At 53.4% G+C, this 10382-nt stretch overlaps 1 long non-coding RNA gene across 1 annotated transcript; it reads left to right on the top strand.

Moving 5' to 3' along the window:
- The first annotated feature begins 3766 nt into the window (after positions 1 to 3766).
- LOC115302949 lies at positions 3767 to 5288 on the top strand. Its single transcript, XR_003913737.1, has 3 exons — positions 3767 to 3833; positions 4596 to 4784; positions 5139 to 5288. It is a non-coding gene; the product is annotated as an uncharacterized LOC115302949 (long non-coding RNA).
- The last annotated feature ends 5094 nt before the right edge of the window (positions 5289 to 10382 follow it).

The following is a 10382-nucleotide window of genomic DNA, read 5'->3' as shown; positions in this document are numbered from 1 at the left end:
ACTTTTAAAAGTAATTTTACTGTCGAATACCTCGGAGGGACGTGTTTTATCAATAGGAGTACAAACAAGTGATATAAAGTCATGAAAACGATTTTATGGAGTATTTCATGACCAGGACATGTGTCCCCAATCTACCAAGCAAACAAAGTCAGGTTACAAAACGGCGCCTCCAGCTTCCTTATTTAAGAGCATTGTCATCTGTATCGCGTGACACTGTATTGAACGAGTGAGTGAACAAATGGGAAAATACAGAGAAAATCTCGAGTTTGCTTTTCGACGCTCTAGCAGCAGGCCTAACGTGCCGGATGGAAACCAAACGAAAAGTTAGCAGCACACTTTTTTCTACAACGTGGTGAGGTTTGCAGGAGGGGAAGGCTGTGTCCTCTGCCCGGAAGCCACAGGGGATGGGGCAGCAGTGGGGGAAAGCGTGCCTGGGCCTCGCTGAACCCTGACGCCATCCGGTCACCTTGGACCTGCTGGGATTGCAATGAGGAGGGGGGGCAGCACGATCTAAGGGCCCCTGCAGAAGGGTGACTAAGGCTGGTTGGGCTTAGAGTTGAGGCACAATAACGCCTAGACCCCCCTTCCCTGCTCTGGGCGGAGCTAAGCTGCTCCCCTCTGTGTCTGGCCCCTGAGCCTGGACGGTGGGCCCCGGGCGGCCCGGAGAAGGCATCTCCATCTGCAGGTGCTGGTGCAGGACCGGAGTCAGCAGGAGTCCGGGGGGCCTGCCTGCAGGTCTTCCTGGATTCTCTGAACATCCATCCCGGCGGGTGAGAAAGAAGTAGTGACATCCTTCCCTGTGCCCTCAGTTCCCTGGCCTCAGGGCACACACAGAGCTGGGTGGGCAGGAGGAGGGCAGGCAGAATGTCCTGGCGGGAACCCTGGCATCCCAATACCTGGGGTGTGGTCTGGCCGGGTACCAACCCCTCTCCCCACCCTCCTGCCTGTCATGTGTACAAGGGGCTGGTGACGCTACTCATGGGTGGGACATAAATGACTGTGGCAGAACCAACAGTGAATGCGGTCTTGGCTGGTCGTGTGCAAAAGCACTTTGTAAACCATAAAATGCTAATCAGACATGGAAAACAATAATGGGGCAATAATACATTATTATCAGGAGCTGATCTTGTAGTGAAGCTTCCTGAGGGTACACAAGACTTTCATTGGTTTTTCTGAAGTGAAATCAAGTGAATCTAGATTCTCCAATCTTCTGCATGTGTTTATTGAGTGGTTTATTCATTCTGAAGGGAGGAGCGCGTTGGGGCTCCGAGCGGCGGGGGGGAGGGACGGGGGGAAAGAGCCGGAATAACACAGGGTCAAGGGCACCAGCCAGACTAGGGGAGGAGGTTTAGGACGAGGCTTTGTTTCCTTTGCTGTGTGGTTCTGGGGTGATGACTTAACTCCTGTTGCCCTGGGGAGGGGCCCCAAGCTGGGACCCGGGCCCACCCTGCACCTGCAGAAGGCTGAGAGCCAACGGGCCCCTCCATTAGCGCTCTGGCCCCGCACGGGCGAGCTCTCTCTGCCTCCGCGTCCACCGGAGTCCAAGGGACTCGAAACTTGGTCTTCTGCTCATTTTTCCTGAAAAGTGATGGGAAAGGGTTCTCCTGTGGCTCAGTCGGTTAAGCGTCTGACCCTTGACTTTGGCTCAGGTCATGATCTCGCGGTTCGTGGGTTCGAGCCCCACATGTGGCTCTGCACTGACAGTGTGGAGCCTGCTTGGGGTTTTCTCTCTCTTTCTCTCCCTCTCCCTTTCTCTCCCTCTCTGCCCCTTCTCCACTCTCTCTTCTTTCTCTTTCTCTCTCAAAACAAATAGAAATTTAAAAAAATGTGCTGGGATAAGAGGAGAAAGGGGAAAGGAAACAGTAGGGAGGGAACTTGGGGTTGGGTTTTCTTGCTTCCGTGCTGCTGGCAGAATCCCCACATTTCAGACACGAAAGAACAGTGATGTTTACAAATTAAAGGTTTTAAGTGACGGAGTTTCCTTTCACTCGCTGTGGCTTCTTTTTTGGAAGACGGTCCGTGGCTTTAGTAAAAATAGTAATTATCATTGTAAGAAACTGACCGTGTGCATAAGGAACACAGCAAAAAGTGCAGTGGGATTCACTAGTAGAATTTGTACCTGAAGTGCTCACACAAAGTACAGACAGACAAACAGAACAGCAGCAAAAACCCCAAAGGCTTCTGCCTGAGATTTGGCAAAAGAAGGACAATGGCCTTTCCTAGAGTGTAAATGTGCGGTTTGCTCAAAAAAAAAAAAACAAAAAACCAAAAAACTTTAGTTCCCTGTGACCCAGAGATTACAAGGTGGCAGCTAAGGCTTCTGGGATAGTCCCCAATTTTCCACTTAGGGTGCGACCCTGGATGGTCACTTTTCTTCCCGGGGCTCCCACGGTGCGGTGAAGGGGTTGGACAGGATCCCAGAGCACACACAAGGCGGGAGGTGGGGGAGCCAGTGCGGCGCGTGGTGACAAGTCCCCACCAGGGGGCAGCATTTGCACGGTCATAAGCGGGTCAGAAGCCAGACTGGGTCCCTACTTGCACAATTTGCAATTGGAAGGCTACCTTCATCTCTGCAGAGGACGGCGACCTGAGCAGGTGGAGACAGCGGTGTGCACGGAGGGGCTGGCCCCTGGTGGCCCACGGCGGCACGGAGGGGGCACCGGCCCCACGCGGCCCCTAGCGTCCAGCCCAGCCAGAGTGAGCACCTCCCACGCCCGCCTTGACTTTCCAGGGCGGCTTCTTCCACGTGGCTGAATGCTTCCTGGCTGGGGTTTGAGTCCCTGGTGAGGATACAGTATGCTTTGCCTCATTTGCTGATTGTTTATTTTTCTCTCTGCTCATCCCTTAATACGGACAGAGACAGGCAGCAATTCTAGCTCTCAGCGTGAGGCGTTATCTTCAGCGGTGGTTTTCCAAACGGCGTCTGGAGATCAAGTAGGTGCTGGGCCACCGGGAAGCCGTCCCGGAGGCGGCGCCATCCGCCAGGTGGTTGGAACCCCCGTGCATCCCACGGACCAAGTCCAAGCCGGATCTCCAGGGTGGACCAGGGAGCCAGAGGCGCGGGGGGTATTTAAATGGCGAAGGTGGACGGAAGAATGTCACCACGGGGTCCCGCTCCCGCCTCTCCCACCAACCCCCCTGAAGGCTGCCGAGAAGCCGTCCAACGCCTGGATGGGCTACTGGTGACCGGCGTCCCACAAACGAGTCGCTGAGCACGTTCAGGGCCCTGGCCCTGGGAGGGGCGCCTAGACATGTGAGCCAGGATCCGCCCTCGCCGAGTCCTCGGGCCACAGAGCGTGCGGCCGGACCGGCAGAGAGCCGGCCGATCCTGGGGCGACCCGGAGACACCCGTGAGCCCTGCTTGACCCTGCGGCCCGAGGTGGGGGCAGAAGTGGCCGGAGCAGCGAAGGCAGGCGGAGGGGAGCAAGCAGACAGATCCGGGAAGGATGGAGGGGCACGCGTGGTCAGCCGGGATGGAGGCAGAGGCGCGGGGTGAGTGGTGGAGGGGCAGGGCAGGGGCGAGAGGGGCCCGCCGCCCACGCAGCCACGTGGGACAGTCTGTGGGCCTCCCCGGTTCTCCCAAGCCCTCGGGCTCCAGGGTTAGAACGCCCGTGGGCAGCGAGGCGTTCTGACGCTTCCTGGATGTGAACCGTCACTTTTTTTCCTGGGCAGTCCGTTTGGGATCGTGAGTCAGAATACAACATGTACACAGTCATGCGTGACCATCCGTGACCATCCGTTCGTCCCTGGAAGGAACTTCTCCGGAGCTGATGAGCCCACACACGCGAGAGGCACACGGGAGCAGCTGGTCGTCACAGAGTCCTGTGTTAACAGTTAACATTAGGGGGGAAATGTCTGTGGTTTTAAAATGGAACTCAAATGCATAACGAGATGTAGGAACCAGTTAGTGAAAAGTCACACGTCGTGGTGAGGGGCTCAGGCGCTGCTCAGCGCAGCAGACAACTTACAGAACAGACGTTCGTCGTGATGCCTTTTAATAGTCGTCTGTGTGTGTGAGAGAGAGAGAGAGAGAGCGAGAGCAGGCCCCACATAGACTGCTCTGACACAATGCCCCCCAAAGTAACACATCTATGTGATGTTTTCCTTTTAATGTCATGTGTTGTCTTAATTCCTCTTATATTTTAAAGTTTTTGAATTTTTATTTTGAGAGAGGACACAAGTGAGCATGGGGCAGAGAGAGAGAGAGAGAGGGAGGGAGAAGGAGAGAGAAGGGGGACTCACCCAAAGCAGGGTTCTTGCTCACTCAATTCAGGGCTCAAACTCACTCAAAGTGGGACTTGAACCCACGAACCATGAGATCATGACCTCCTTAACCAACTGAGTCACCCAGGCGCCCCTTAATTTTTTTATGATAAACGTACATGCCACGTTTACAAAAACTTTCCAAAGAAACAGAACCAACAGATACTGACAGGTGGGGGTTGGGGGGGGACATTTTTAAGAACTGATTGACATGATTACAGGGCACAGATCTGAAATCCGCTGGGCAAGCCAGCAGGCTGGAGGCCCAGGGAAGAGCGGATGTTACAGACCAGGTCAATGGCCATCTGCTAGCAGAATTTCTTCTTTTTCAGGGGACTTCAGTGCTCTAGTCAAACCTTCAACTGATTGGACGAGGCCCACCCATGTTCAGGAGGCCAGTCTGCTTTACTCAGAGTCCACTGATGGATTGTTAATCTCATCCAAAGAACACCTGCACAAAAACAGTCAAAATAATGTGGGGTGAAGCATCTGGCACAGTGGCCCCGCTGACTTGGCACAAGGTTAACCTTCCCCGGTGGTGCTCAGGATACACTGGTGGGTGGGCTGGGGGTTGGCTCCCTGAGTGTTTCAAAAGGAGTTATTCCAGTAGCTTCCAGGACCTGGGGCGTGGGGGACACAAGAGGTCACGAGTGGGGGGGGTGCTCTGTGAGTTTTGTTCCACTTGGTTCCACCAGAGAACAGCAGGATCCCATACAGAGTCCCTGGAGAAAACTCTACAGAGACAAGTGAGGACTTTGAGTTCTTGCCCTACACCGGCAGGACCTGAACTATTGTGTTTGGTGCCAGGCCTGGCAAGGAAATCAATCTGGAGTGTGATCTGTGGCAAGGACATCCCTCGGTGTCTTTGTTTCCAGCCCTTTCCAGTCCGGCTTGTCCTTACCGGAGACAAGGCACCCCGCTCCATGCACCGGCCACTCCCTGGTTTCGAAGGGCACCGCGCTGGGGCGCCTGGGGGGCTCCGTCGGTGAAGCGGGGACCTCAGCTCAGGTCATGATCTGGCTGTCTGCGGGCTCTGCGCTGGCAGCTCGGAGCCTGGAGCTGCTTCAGATTCTGCGTCTCCCTCTCTCTCTGCCCCTCCCCTGCTCACACTCTGTCTCTCTCTCCCTCTCCAAGATGAGTAAACATTAAACAAAAAATGTTTTAAAGGTGCAATCTGCAAAAATGCAGCCTGTGTTCAAAAGATAATTTTGTGCCTTCTCAATATGTTTCCGTTTCCTATTTGAGCCTTGACGCAGGAAAAGCAGGCCGCCTGCTGGTTGGGGAGAAGCAGACAGGGGTTTATTGGGATCCCAGGGGTCGGACTGCTCTGCCCTCTCCTCCACCCCAGCCTCGCCGCTACTGTTCCCAGGCGGTGCTCCACGGAGGGGCCAGGCCTCCCCCTCCCGGCCGCTGTCCCCCTCAATGTGCACCCCCTGCGCGGCCGCACCCGGAGGACGGGCCATGGCGCTCCAGGGCTCCTGTGCTTTCGGGGCACGGAGCCCAGCGTCCCCAGGACGATGCCGCGGGGGTCCCTGGGTGCGCACCCCTCCCTCGGGCAAGGGCGCGTGCGCACTGAGGAGGAGCCGGCAGAGCGCGGAAGGCCCGGCTCAGACCCGCGCAGCCTGGAACCCCTCGTCTGAACCAGGCTCCTGTCCCCAGGCTGTTAGTCTCCACGACAAACGGCCGAGGTTCTGCAACTGGGATCCCAGTGTGAGTTGCAAAAATGGCACAAAGCCTGGGAGCTATCCAACCGCATCGGCGGGCTGGTTCCGCTTAGCATCAGCAGCTGGGCGCGGTGCAGGGTCTGCAGGGAGGCTGCTCCGTGCACCCCCGGCTTTGCACACGGCACACCCCCCGGCTTTGCACACAGCGCGCTCTGTCTTTGCACACGGTGCGCTCTGGAGAGCCATCCTGTGCCACGTCTGCTCGGGCTTTCATCCCGCGTCCCCATGCGGTGTCCAGGCGGCCGCGCCCTGGGCCAGGAGCCCTTCTAATGAAGAGCGCTTCTCAAAACGGAATTTGGAGATCTAGTCCCTTCTATTTGCTCACTCTGGCTGGGAAGCCACGGTCTTCTAAGAATTTCCAAATTCACTGTTTAGCAAAGCTGAGGCATCCACTGCCTTGTGTCACCTGCGGTCGGGAGCCTTAGGAGCAGGTGAACTTGAATCCTGACCAGAGAGCGCTGTGCAGAAGGTTTTGGGTACAATCGGTCCGCACTTCTGCCTCTCCAAGAGGCCGTTCCGCCCTGGGCCCTCATCTAAATTTGCAGTGCGCTTTTTCCCAGACATGTTTCTTGTTTGTGTTCATGTCCTCTAACATAATGTGGATGTTTCTCTTACTTCCCTTGTTCATTGTTTCCCTCCAAGCGCCCCACCCCCACCCCACAGGCCTTCGTGAAGACACGGGTTTTGTTTGCTTCTTCAGCTTCATAATGCCAGACATTGTACGGTGGCTCTTAGTACGGCCTGGCCGAGTTGTGAATGAACAAATTTCAGTGCCTCAGTCCCAGACTGACGGAGGGGCGCCTGGGGGGCTCAGTGGGTCGAGCATCCAACTTCGGCTCAGGTCACGATCTCCCGGTTCATGAGTTCAAGACCTACGTCAGGCTCGGTGCCGACAGCTGGGAGCCTGGAGTCTGCTTCCGATTCTGTGTCTCCTTCTCTCTCTGCCCCTCCCCAACTCGTGCTTTGTGTCTCTCTGCCTCAATAATAAACATATGTGTGTGTATATATATATATATATATAAGAATGAAGGATTTATATTTCATAAACACTTAAAGAACTGTAATTATTTTAATTGAAAAAATAAAGCATATTTTCATAAGATATATGGCAGAAAATGCTTCAGTAACTTGTTGAAAAGCTCCTACCAGTTAATAAGGAAAAAATAAAAATATTGGTGAAGACTCTAACAAGGACATACAAAATAACTTCTGAATAAAAAAAGAAAAATCATTTATGACACGCATGATGATACACTTGGACATGTTTGTTATGTGTCTTGTATTCAGTTATTTTGATTTTCTCTTGGTTTTCCATCGTTCTTTGTTAAAATAGTTCAGCTTTCTGTAAGCGTGACTCACAGAGCTCCAGCTTTGTGCCTCGTCGGTGGTTTCTGAGTGATGGTCAATTTGTCTTTCTCAGAAGCTCTGACATCTAGTGCTTCCTATAATCTCATTTTGAGAATTTATCTCTTCAGCACATTTGGAATGTATTTTGTATGCCGTGAGATGTGGGGCTATGCTTAGCCAGGTGTCTTAATAGTTTTATACAGTACGTTCGATGTCTGTCCTTTTTAAAATTTGTTATATTATATCAGTGGGTATTCATTTATTCATTCAGCAGAAGTTATTGAAACTTTTGGTGGGCTATGTGGTTATTTTATTAGGCAATTTTTCCTGGTTTGGAACATATGTTTATATCCAGCAGTATGATCAGCTTCAAAGGTACATCCTGTTTGAGTTTTGAATACACCCTCACATGGTTTTCCTTAGTCAACTTTGTAACTTTCACACGATCCTGATGCAGGTGTAGATGTGGGAATAGTGTAAGTGCAGAGGCTTGTCCATTTCTGAGCTTCCTCGAAAGCCGATTGGAGGCTTCATTGGGGGGGGGGAGGGTGGGGATAGGGTTAAAATTCCAAAAACACAGGACACACGTATGTAGTGATGCCCCCGTTAGAATCGAAGGCACGACCAGACAGGTAGCCTCGGAAAAACGGGTAAGACAGCTTCAGTGTCAGGAGAGAGGGAGGTGAGGAAAGAGAGAGACAGAGGTGGGGGGTTGCTGGAGGAGGGGCCCAGGGATGGAGTGTTCCCCAGGAGAGAAAGATGCCGGGCGTGATGGAGAGGTTTTTAGCAGGGGGTGCCACGGGGAATTTGTGCAGCCGGCAGATGTGCTGGGGGAAGCAGGGCGGTGAGAGCGTCCATTCTGCACAGACTCCAGAGAGAAGCCGGGGCTCAGCCCAAGGAAGGGGCACGGCCTCGGGCTGCAATTCACTCACACCTCATGAACACACACGCTGCTGTGCTCTGAGAACACAGGTTCCCTGTTTCAGGGTAAACGTGGGTGCCGGTTCCTGAACAAGACCTTGGGTGTGTCTGGTTTGCAAGGAGCAAGTCCAGGAGCTCATAGGACAGACGCCCAGGGGAGCTTTCTGAGATGGCCTCAGGGGACCTTCTTCTCTCTAGGAGAGAAGTTGGGGGCTGACCCCATCCCCAAAGCACTGGGACTCCCCCCTCCCCCCAAGAATGCCTAGCTGAGATGTGAACTATGTGGCGGTGAGGGTGAGACTTGGAGAGGTTTGGTCTTTTGAAGGAAGCTCCAGTTTTCCTTTATTTCTTCATTCCTTTGTTTTATTCCCAGCAGCACTGGCCTGGCACCCCGGCTGGACACAAGCCAAACCGCATTCCTCAGGTGATGGCTGCCGACATACCTCACCATGACCGGCGCCCAACGCGGTGTTGACTGGTGCGTGGATTCCTCATCCTCCATGTATTCCTTCTCTTTTCCTCTTTAACACTTATTTATTTTTGAGAGACAGAGAGAGAAGGAACAGGGGAGGGGCAGAGAGAGGGAGGCACAGCTGGCTCCAGGCTCTGAGCTGTCAGCACAGAGCCCCCCATGGGACTCAAACTCACGAACCGGGAGATCATGACCTGAGCCGAAGTTGGACGTGTAACCAACTGAGCTGCCAGGCGCCCCCACGTCCATTCTCTTCAAGCACGAGGCAGCCTTCAACCTGCCCCAGCCCCACCAGGGTCAAGGTTAGGAACCAATCAACTCTTGTTCCTTCCATGAGGAGTGCTCCTTTCCGTCTTGTTCCATGCAGCGGACAGTTCGCCAAGACTGTCTTGAACAGGGTTGACAAACTCTTTCTGTAGACGCTCAGACTGCAACTATTGTAGGCTCTGTGGGTCGAATGATCTCTGTTTCAACAATTCAGCTCTATCGGCTGTGGCAATACCCAGGAATGGATGTGCTGTGTTTTGATAAAACTTTATTTAAAATGCAGGTAGTGACGTACTTTGCTGATCCCTGGATATTGATGAGCTGACATTGCCCGTTAGGAATGTAATGCCCCAAAGAGGTTTTGTCTTGTTTCTTTGTGTCTTTAGTCTGCTTACACGCTCCTTGTACAAACGATTTTTGTGCTAATCTTTCTGCTCATCATCATGGATTCGGCCATGAAAGTTCATGATAAGCATCTGGGAATGATATTTCGGCCCCCGACCCCACCCCTGTGGATCTAGGGCTCCGTTCTCCTGCTAAACGTGCTGCCCATGTGTTAGTAAGAGTGGTTCATGCCGGGAACAAACTACAGGGTGGAGGTTGGCTTTGCTCTTAACCTGTAGCCAATGGCGCCAGGAAGGCCCACGAGTGACGGAGAGCAATTCTGCTTTGCGAGCCTGTAGCTATGCCAAGGCCGATGCTCTGCCCTCAGGCCCTGCCCGTCCCTCTCCTTCCAGGTGAGAGTTCCAGAGCACCAGACTGCACTGCTCAAACTCATGCACAAGGCCCTGTGCAGGCATGGCACTCAGAAGGGCCTGGTTGATGCTTGGTTTCCTTGAAAAGCTTACCAGATTGGGACCAAAGGGCTGGTCCTGGTCCCGCAGCCCACACGAGGGGACTGTCTGGCCCCGGTGGCCGTTCACAAAGCTGTGCACAGTGCTGACATCGGCCCCCAGATAGTGGCCTGGGTGAAGGTGTGGGCTTGAGCTCACCCTCCTGGGATACTGTGTCTGCAGGGGAAAGAGAAACGTGTCGAGGGACCAAACCCGTGTGACCTGAGATACAAAACTCAACACAAGCATATTTTTATCCTTATTTTTTATTTTTCAATAAATTTTTTTTAATATTTATTTTTTGAGAGAGTGAGAGTGAGCAAGCATGAACAGGGGAGGGTCAGAGAGAGAGAGGGCGACACAGAATCCGAAGCAGGTCCAGGCTCTGAGCGGTCAGCACAGAGTCTGCTTGGGGCTCGAACCCACAAACTTCAAGATCATGACCTGAGCTGAAGTCAGACGCTTAAACGCCTGAGCCCCCCAGGGTCTCATACAAACATATTTTTAAATCGTGTGGTCCAAGAGATCCCGAGTGTGGGAGGTAGTTTTCACCGT

Source organism: Suricata suricatta, chromosome 9 (genome assembly GCF_006229205.1).
Source record: "Suricata suricatta isolate VVHF042 chromosome 9, meerkat_22Aug2017_6uvM2_HiC, whole genome shotgun sequence".
Taxonomy (NCBI): domain Eukaryota; kingdom Metazoa; phylum Chordata; class Mammalia; order Carnivora; family Herpestidae; genus Suricata; species Suricata suricatta.
The sequence above is the reverse complement of the archived record's forward strand: the minus strand, read 5'-3'. Positions and strand labels throughout refer to the sequence as shown.